The 10,825-nt window shown below is 35.4% G+C and overlaps 1 pseudogene; it reads right to left on the reverse strand.

The window, feature by feature from the left end:
* Positions 1-10,024: 10,024 nt before the first annotated feature.
* On the reverse strand, positions 10,025-10,123 carry LOC132297860 (small nucleolar RNA R71; annotated as a pseudogene).
* Positions 10,124-10,825: the final 702 nt, after the last annotated feature.

Raw genomic sequence — 10,825 nt, forward strand, 5'->3', positions numbered from 1 at the left:
TGGGATGGGAAGTCTCTCCAGTTTAACACATAATCTCCATGATGCTATAAGAACTAAGGAAATAGATTAGTATATATGTAAGTTACTAATCATCCCTATGAACTCACAACCGTTTGCAACTCACTCAATGGAAGCATGAAACACAATGCATAACAATGTAAACAACATACAAGTCATACTAAGTCAAATAAGGAATCCTTTAAACACTTAACCACATAAGCACATAAGCATATATACAACACATCAACATGAAGTATGAAATAATTAAACTCAAACCCGTCATCCTTAGGTTTTCAAACTTGGCTCTGATACCATGTTGTAATGTCTCAAATCCCATGATCCGGTGTATTAACCAAAAAGGTCTAACCCGACTCGAAACCAAACTTGAGTGCGAAAGCTAAAACCCACATTAGCCCATGTGGCTAATATAGCCATGAATAATGAGTCAAATGCAATTTATTAATGTTAAAATAAGAATATGTGAACATTAAACAAAGTTCTAGGCCCTAGAGGAATGCTTGTCACAAAACAACATTCTTTGATTAAGAGATACCATGAACATATTTCACAACATTAGTCATAACTCTCACTGTGGTTGGAGGTTTTGAATGAGGTTGGTATCAATGGAAATCTAACTTTAAGATGTTCAAAATGGACTCACGAATGACTTAATTTGGATTAGAATAAATGAGATATGGCTATCATAAGTCGGCAAGTCAAAGTTATCCTTAAAAATTGAAAAATGAGGGCTTCAGGGAGGATCAGCTGGCTGAAACTGCACTTTCAGTCAACTGAAAACATGTGTCAGCCGGCTAAAAAGTGCCTCTCATCTTGTACACTCTCTATCTGAGCAAAAAATGGCATGTCAGTCGACTGACTTATATCACCAGCAGACTGAAACATCCACGGAGCTAAAAAAAAGGTCTTCCAAAGATACTATGGCTATGGATTCCACCTATATTAAATACATGAGTCCTAGTGATGTCCAAATGGTTAAACATTCCAGGAAAAACTAACTCATGGCAACAAAAACATGGAAAGAACTATTATGAGCCAAATGATGTATGCATTGGATATGAAAGTATGCATAAAAGATAGAAATTCATTCATTAGCAATGAAATGACCTTATGGCCTCATTATAACACTCATCCAAGGAGAAAAGAAAATCACTTGAGAACTCCAAAAGATAAGGATGAGTTCCCAAACCATTTTCCTTCTCAAAATACACAAATCCAAAATATTACATTCCCAAGAGTAATACAAAAATAGCATGCTTAATACATAGCATGTAAATATCATCCAAAAGAGTTCAAAAAAGTAAATCAAGTAAATCCAAGCTAAGATGGAGATGCATCCAAATACAGTTCGTCCTTGCTTGAAAAATGTTAAATCAATGAGGGTGAGTAATTTAAATTACTCAGTAGGAAAATGCATTATAAAGATAAATTAGGTTTCTTTAGCCGTATGAGTATAGCACTTGCTATACTAGTATAGAACATGCCACCTATATGTCTAATTCAATGGAAATTCTAATGGAATATCCTAGAACTAACATTTGGATCAATAATCATACGACCATTTCATGTATATAAACAATGCAAGATATATACATTAAATCTGAAATGAGCCAAGTTACAACTACAAATGGATGTCAACTTGGAAATCAAATACAAAATCACATAATAGGGATAACTTGGACGCACACACACCCCCAATCATGCGTACTAAAAATGAGGCTCATACAATCTTATCTAAGTTTTGTAAAAGTGTCAAGAATGAAAGGGAGTGTAAGATTAAGACCATTAGAAATGATAGAGTTAGAGAGTTTGAAAACCAAGACGTTGAAAGATTTTGTGACGAAAATGGATACAATTATAATTTTTGGCTCCAAGAACTCCTCAACAAAATGGAGTTGTTGAAAGGAAGAATAGATCTTTCCAAGAAATGGCTAGAATTATGTTGAATGAACATAAGTCTCCTAGATCCTTATGGGTCGAAGCCATTAAAACCTAATGCTATGTCATTAATAGGGTCATCATTAGAAAACTTCTTAATAATACTCCGTATGAACTATGGAACAAAAGGAAACCAAGCATTGGTTAATTTAAAGTGTTCGGATGTAAATACTTCGTGTTAAATGACAAAGATAATTTAGGAAAATTTGAACCTAAATCAGATGAAGGTATTTTCCTAGGATATTTTTCTCGTAGCAAAACATTTAGAGTTTTCAATAAAAGAACACTTGTGGTTGTGGAATCTATACATATTGTATTCGATGAATCACAATTGCCCCTTCTTAAGTGTTCATTAGATGATAATGAAGATGTGATAGAGATTGAAAAGAACGTCGAGAATCTTGATTTAATAAATCCATCTCTTGAAGACCTCTCCATAGATGATCCAAAAGAAAATCACTCTCATAAAGACACTTGAAAGCAAGTGCCTAATCATCCAAAAAATCAAATTATTGGCGATCCATCCAAAGGAGTAAGCACTAGATCTCAAATTAGTGATAAATGCAACTTTGTAGCCTTTGTTTCCCAACTTGAACCAAAAAAAGTTCATGAAGCTGAAAATGATGAGTCTTGGCTCTTGGCTATACAAGAAGAAATTAACCAATTTAACCAATTTGAAAGAAATAAAGTTTGGCAATTGGTTCCAAGACCTAAAAATAAGACTATCATTGGCACAAAATGGATATTTAGGAACAAAAATGATGAATTGGGAACAATTGTGAGAAACAAGGCAAGGTTTGTTGCTCAAGGTTATAATCAAAAAGAAGGAATTGACTATAATGAAACCTTTGCTCCCATAGCAGACTTAAAGCCATTAGGATGCTCCTTGCTTTTGCATCTTATAAAAACTTTAAATTATATTAAATAGATGTGAAAAGTGCATTTTTAAATAGTTTTATTGAAGAAGAAGTGCATGCAAAACAACCACTGAACTTTAAAAGCCATGATTGTCTAAACCATGTGTTCAAATTATCAAAGGCTCTCTATGGTTTAAAACAAGCTCCTAGAGCTTGGTATGAGTGGCTAAGTGGTTTTCTTCTTCATAATGGTTTTATTAGAGGAAAAATTGACAATACTCTTTTCACTAAAACCGTTAATAACAACTTATTGATTATCCAAATTTACGTTGATGATATCATTTTTGGATCAACCAATAGTATGCTATGTGATGAGTTCGCTTCTTTCATGCAAAACGAGTTTGAAATGAGCATGATGGTTGAACTCACCTTCTTCTTAGGGTTGCAAATCAAACAATCCCTTAATGGTATTTTCATTTGCCAATCCAAGTATGTTAAAGATTTACTAAAGAAATTTAGCTTGGAGGAAGTCAAACATGCCAAAACTCTAATGAGTTCATCTTTGAAAATTGATAAAGATGAGAAAGGCAAAGATGTTGACATAAAGAAATATCGTGGTATGATCGGTAGTCTTTTATACCTAACTGCAAGTAGACCAGATATCATGTTTAGTGTTTACTTATGTGCTAAAGAATCTCACTTATGTGTCGTTGAATAAACTTTTCACTATCTATGTGGTACTATTGATTTAGCTCTATGGTTTCCTTATCATACTTCTCTTGAACTTGTAAGCTATTCGGACGCCGATTTTGCCGAATGCAAAATTGATAGAAAAATTACTAGTGGCATGTGTTATTTTCTTGGTCAATCGCTAGTTTCTTGGTCATGAAAGAAACAAAATTTAGTTGCTCTATCAATGACGGAAGCCGAATATTTTGCTGCTGGAAGTAGTTGTACTCAAGCTCTTGAAAACTATGGACTTCACTACGATCACATCCCCATTAACACATGACCCAACATACACATGTGAATGACATGATGCAAAATAATGACAATGTGCTGGAATCACCAGGACAATATTCCGTACCGGCAACAAAACTGTGTTGGAACCACCAGAATCTTATACCGCACCTGCAATGATAATGCGCTAGAATCACCAAGACAACATTCCGAACCAGCAACAAAACAGTGCCAAAATCACCGGAATCCTATCCCACACCTGTAATGACAATGCCCTGGAATCACCAGGACAAGATTCCGCACCGACAACAAAACATTGTTGGAATCACCGGAATCCTATCTCGCACCTGCAACAAATGAGTGTCCCTCTACACCTGATAAACACTAAATATTGTATATTCAAGCGCCCTTAATTGCATTAGTTAAGTCCATTACTTGGTCTTTGTATATAGATTATCTTCATTTTTGTGTTTTGTCTATTTTCAGGTGTACTCTCTAAAAAGAAATAAAAAGAAGACTTCAAGAGCTTTTGAAGATTAAATGCACTCCGGTGTCAACATCTAGGGCTAGTCAAGAAAAGAGGTTTAAATGTATCTATGGAAACTCTCAGCAACACATTAGGATGAAGAACGACTTAATGGTCCAAGCTGAAGAAATGCAAAACAAGTTGCCATTTAGGCTATGCATTAACCTCACGTCCGGATCCAAGACCTTACATTCGGATGCCATGCACTTAACCTCTGTCCAGACGCCAAACCTTGAGCTCAGACGCCAGCTTACGGGGCTTAACTTTGATTTGGTCAAAGTTTGTTCCCTTTTTCTAGGATTTTTGAATTTGAACAGGTTAGAGTTGTTTGGTAGCCTATTTTGAGATTAAGAGGGGGCAAAAGGCTTAGTAGAGCCATCATTATTATATTTTGAAAAATATATTGCAGAGAGAAGAGAGTTTTCTAGGGTTTTATGCTAAGTTTTGCAACAATAGGGTAGTAGGGGAAATCTTCTTCTTCTTTAATCCTTAAAGCTGCTGCCATGTCCATGGGGAACTAACTCTTTCCTAAGGAGTTGATGTAACCTAGACCAAGTAAACATGTTGTAATTGTCTTTTTAATTTGGGGATTCATCTTGTATATATTTGATTTCATAAATTAGAAGTTGTTTACATTGAATTGATGTGTTTTTACATTGAATTAATGCATGTGATCTTCATTTGAATATATAATTATGTTGATATGCTTATATTATCTTAGAAATCATATTGACACAATTATCCACTTGATATTCCTATAGTGACAATGGGAATGAATTTATGAAATGGTTTTATTGGCATGTTAATTGAGAATTTGTATGGACTATACTTAAGGAAGATAGACCATGTTACACCTTTAGGTTAATTTATGCTAGGTAGATGGTCCATACCAACTGAAGATAATTTATGATAGATACTCGAATTTCATGTGCTTCAACATACAATTAAAGGACCTTGATAGGCCATGCATAGGGAAGATGGTTCATACCACAACTTAGTTTAGGTGAAAAAACCATTCCAACCACATATGGGTTATGCTTAGTTCTAAAATGTATGAATTTTTGGAAGATGTTGTGGTTGTTTTATATTTCTACACATCATTTTATATACACAATTTTTTATCCCCAAGTTGAATACAAGTTATCATGTTTATGAGGTTTTGGTGAAGTCAATTCCCTAGCCTTCTCTCTTTATATTCTCAAATCAATTGAATCATTTTACTTTATATTTTAAGTTTTAATTTCATGTTAAGTGACAAACAAATCAAACCATCATATCTATAATCAAACTTGACGTGATTTTACAATTTTAGTTACCATAAACTAGCAATCCTTGTGGTTCGACAAACCCTTATAATAGCCTTATTCTACATTGTTATATGTGCTACCACAAGTGGTAATTTTAAGTGGTAACAAATTATATCCATCAACTTTTGGCGCTGTTGCCGGGGATTGCTTACGGTTTTGTAATCAAAGTTTAAAAATTGCGTTGTGTTTGATTATATATATATATTTATGTTTTTAGTATGTTTTTATTATTTTACTAGGAACTAAAGACTTTCCAAGTGATCTGATTGCAAAATTTGAAGTCTTAAGGACTTTGGGTAAGTTTTTGAAGTTTATAGTTTATTCATTGTTTGGCCCTTGTCGAGGCTATTACAATTATCTATTTTGTTCAAAGCATCGATCCTTGTCATGGCCATTTCAATCTATTTTCATTATTGTTGAATTAAGGAGAAAGGGATCAATTTATGTGGATGTATTGGTGAAGGGTTGTTGTGATCATTGTGTTTGATAGTTGATGGTAAGTCGTAGGTCATCGTCTTTGCCACATCTTGAGGAACCAATTGATATTGTTTTTCTTGAAAGGACTCTTAGGCAACAAAGAAGGAACCTTAGGGATCCCGAAGCTATAAGAGAACTTAAAATAGAAGTAGACAATATGGCTAATGAACAAACTAATCTAAAAAATGCTAATGCTAAAAATGAAAATGTATCCCCAATGACTCTTAGGGATCATTGTGTACCCTCTACATATACATCTCCATCTTGCATTGTCATGCCCAATGTGGAGGCTCATCATATGAGATCAAATCTATCATAATCTAAATGCTTCTAATTTATCATGGGTGTGATAATGTGGACCCTTATAAACATCTTGATGAGTTCTTGGAAATCTGCTCCACCATCATGATGAGGGACTTCCCCCAATGCACTTCATACGCTTCTCTTCCCATTCTCTTTTAAAGATAGAGTAAAGTATTGGTTGAACTCTCTTTTTGCGAATTCCATCACTTCGTGGGTCCAATTGCAACACGAATGCCTTAAAAAGTACTATCCTATGAGTAAGACCAACCAAATGCGTCGATCCATTCTTAGCTTTTCCCAAATTGATGGGGAACAATTTTATGAGACAAGGGAAAAACTTCAAGATATTCTGAGGAAGTGTCCACACCACCAAATTCCAAAGTGGCAATTGGTGCAAGTCTTCTATGATGGTTTAACAAAACCATATAGATAATTAATTTATTCTTCGTGTGGGGGCATGTTCATGTCCAAAAATCCAGATGATGCATAGACTCTACTTAAGAATATAAGTGATGAGCGTTGAAAAGTGCGTATTTAAACCCATTAAGCTTAGGCATTCTAGTACCTTTATCTATCTTACTTTACCATTTTAGATTGATTTCCTATTATTTCCATTTTTAGGCACTTATCCCGAAAATAAGCTAACTCAGCCAAATAAGAGCTTAATTGAAACAATTCTGGGATTAAACAAAGAAATGAGCAAAGTGGAGAAAGAAGAAAGCAAATGAAGCCAAAGGTGGGAAGCAGCAAAGTTCGATCGATCCAACTTCAAGGTTCAATTGATCGAACATTGATCGATCTCAGTACTTCAAGATAGATCCAAGCCTTGACCCAAAGTAAAAAGTCCAAAGTTTGATCGATCCAACACCACCCTTCGATCGATCAAACACTTTTGTCCTTATTCAAATGATTGATCCTATCCACAACTGTACCATCCACTAACCACTTTTGTCCTTTTCCCAAAAATATCTCCCAAAATATCTCGGATTTGTCTTTTCCCAAAAAGCTCAACCAGTTGGATCGATCCAGCCTAAGTTCGATGGATCTCAGCCAGTTCGATCGATCCAAGTCCAAGGTTCGATCGACCGAACTTCCTTCAGTGCGAAAAAGTTAAATTCCCATCTCATTGAAAGTCGTCCTTTATCCAATCATTAGGGAATATTGTGTGCACGACCCCAGCTCATTTTTTGGTGTCATTTGACCTACCTATATAAGGATAAGGATTGCTTTTTACAAGATGAGCTAATATCATTTTTCATATCATCTTTTGGAGAGCAAGCTTAGAGGAGGAGGAGGCTAGAGACACATTGGAGTTCTTCATCAATAAGGAACAGATTTCTTCCATGGAGTTAGCCCTTGAGGGCATCACCATGAGTGGCTAGACATCCTCTTGGGGCTAGAGTTAGCCCCAAGCATGCTTTTTATATCTTAATCTTGTGTATTATTGAGGGATTAGTGTTGTAATTGATGTTTTGACACTTTGATATATATATAGATCTTGTTTATTCAATGATTTATGTGGTTTAATGCTTCCAATTGATCATTTCATTATATCCATATGTCTATGTATGCTAGAATAGATGTTCATGTGCTTGTCTCTAGATTTTGTGTTATTGATGCATATCTATGTGTATTGATGCTATAGATTTGGAGATTGTCAAAACATAGTGCTTAAAGGAATGCTCTTGTGATTCTCTTGATGGTTCATACTTATTCCTTGATGGATTGTGCCCCTCCCCTAGTTTATTTTCATGCTAGTAGTGTAGATGTAGTGTAGTTGTATTGTAGTGTTAAATAGGAGGGCAATCCATGCTTGTTGTTTGATGATCCAAGCTTTTGAATGCAAGTAGCATATGTCTCTAACCTTGTGTTGTATTTGGATTATGAGTTTAATGAAAGGATTAATGACTTGTTTTGATCTATTGTGCCTTTCACATGTTGTTTAGACAATATATACTTCATTGTTTAGAGATATTGTGCCTTTCACATGATGTTTAGACAATACATGCTTAACTAGTCATCCTTGCTTGTTGAATCAACCAAACACACACACACCAATATTGCAACACACCATTTGCCCTCATTAGTCACTTGTCAACGGTATAGAAATACATTGCTTGGTGGTGATCTCTAAACCCTAAGACTCTTCTCTCTCTTACTTACTCTTAATTGCATTATTTTGTTATCACTTAGTTTAATTTAGTTCCTCTCTAGTCTAATCAACCAACCAACTAATTGTTTGATCACTCGACCTACTAGCCCTAATAGCGATTCCACGACCTTGTTCGATCCTCACAATCCCTTGAGACGATCTCTACTCACCCTAGCTATATTTTTAGTGAAGGTAGTAGTGGCTTCTATAAATGTAAAACTCCTGGCCCTCGCCTTAAAATGCACACACTCTCTTAAGCTTGACGGTAGTGCGGCACAATCCAGTCAGTTTTTGGCGCCGTTACTGGGGATTGATTGATTTGATTAGGCAACGTCGGATTTGTGGAATCAATTAGGATTAGTACTCTTTTGATCGTGTCATTACTTTAATTTTATTTTTCTTTTTGGTTACTTATTGTGTTGTTCTTACTTGACTAGGTGTATTGTTGGAGAGGAAGCAAGCAAAGGAGCATTCAAGCAAGCAAAGAAAGTAAAACGCTAAAATTTTAAAAAAATTGCTAAGCTAAGCTTTAAATTTGGAGTTGTAGTGCTAAAGGACCTTTGTGAGACTTTCTTTACTCAATCCCTTAGTTAAATCGTCGGCCGGCGTGGAAGCTTGTTCTTAAGTGTTCTTTGCATCATTGTTGTTAAAGCATTAGAGTATGAATCAAGTGTTTGTGGAAGAAGTCTAATTGCATTGTTGTGAAAGCATAGTGTTTGTCATTCGTTGTGCTTGTTGTGTTTTGCATTATGCATGCATGGACGTCGTTCATTGAGACCAACTCTTGTCCCTCTTGATTTGCATCTTGAATCCATTGTTAGAAATCCTAGGGAAGAGGAAGTTCAAATAGAACCAATCTATCAATGGATGACCATAATGATAATCATGTTGAGGACCTTAGTTATATAGACTAACAAGGTATTCTTCATCTTAATGTGCACAATGAGAACATACAAGTACCATTAGGCATGCCTAGGCCATACATTCACCAACCACCACAACAACAAGGCCAAGTTCCATATGGAATGCTAAGGCCAATGTATGCTCCACAACTTTCCATCATCAATCAAGGAATTCAAAACCAAGGTATTCATGTTGTACCTCAAGTAGCTAATTTACCTCTTGCTTTAAGAGACCATTATGTGTCTAACGAGTATAATACACCTACATGCATCCAATTACCTCCATTTAGAGCACATTATTATGAAATTAACTTACAAACCATTCAAATGCTTCCTAACTATCTTGGACTTCCAAGTGAAGAACCTTACAAGCATTTGGATGAGTTTCTTGAAGTATGTTCCACCGTAAAATATACAGACATGCCGGAAGAGGTTTTAAGACTCAAACTTTTTCCATTCACCTTAAAAGATAAGGCAAAGTATTGGTTTAACAATCTTAGGCCTTTTTCAATCACTTCTTGAACAAAAATGCAACAAGAGTTCTTGAAAAAGTACTATCCGGTTTCAAAGACCAATGCCATGAGAACCTCAATTAGAGAATTTTCACATTAGGATGGAGAAACGTTTCATGAGGTATGGGAACACTTCAATGAATTGCTTAGGAAGTGTCCACATCATGACATACCCAAATGGCAATTAGTTCAATATTTCTTTAAGAGCTTATCGGACAATTATAAGGGTATGGTTGATGCTTCCATGGGTGGCTCATACATTGATAGGCATGAGGATGACGTGTGGCGTCTTTATGAGAGCATGAGTAAAAATTCTTTGCATAGAACATTATCATCCAAGAATGGTAGAAATTCACAAGGTAGGAAGAGTGTTGGCTTACATTAAGTCGACTATTCAAATGAAATAGCCGCCGAAATGAAGTATTTGTCTCAAAAGTTTGATCAATTTTTGATTAACCAAAACTTGGCGAATCAAATATCTTCCTTCCCTAACCATTCTCATCGTGCATCAAATGAAACATGTATGACTTGTTATAGTGTTCTTCATTCTACTTCTCATTGTCCTTACGGACAAGTGCAAAATGAACCTAATGAGCAAGTCAATGCAGCTTTGGTGAACCAAGGGAACAATCTTTATGGTACTCATTATAATCTAAGTTGGAGGAATCATCCAAATTTCTCTTGGAAAAACCAAGGAGAGGGCTCAAATCCTTCCCAAGGCGGTTTTCAAGGGAAGTACATTCCACCTCCACTTCAAAATCAAGGATCCTAAGGCTATAGACCTTATCAATCACAAGGGAATCAATTTGCTAATTCTCATTTTCCTAACTAATCTTATTCCCAAGGAAATACTAGAAGTCTTGCCTTTGAAGA

Source organism: Cornus florida, unplaced genomic scaffold (genome assembly GCF_030987335.1).
Source record: "Cornus florida cultivar Cherokee Brave unplaced genomic scaffold, ASM3098733v1 CherokeeBrave_3.0.0_Hap2_Chr02, whole genome shotgun sequence".
NCBI lineage: Eukaryota > Viridiplantae > Streptophyta > Magnoliopsida > Cornales > Cornaceae > Cornus > Cornus florida.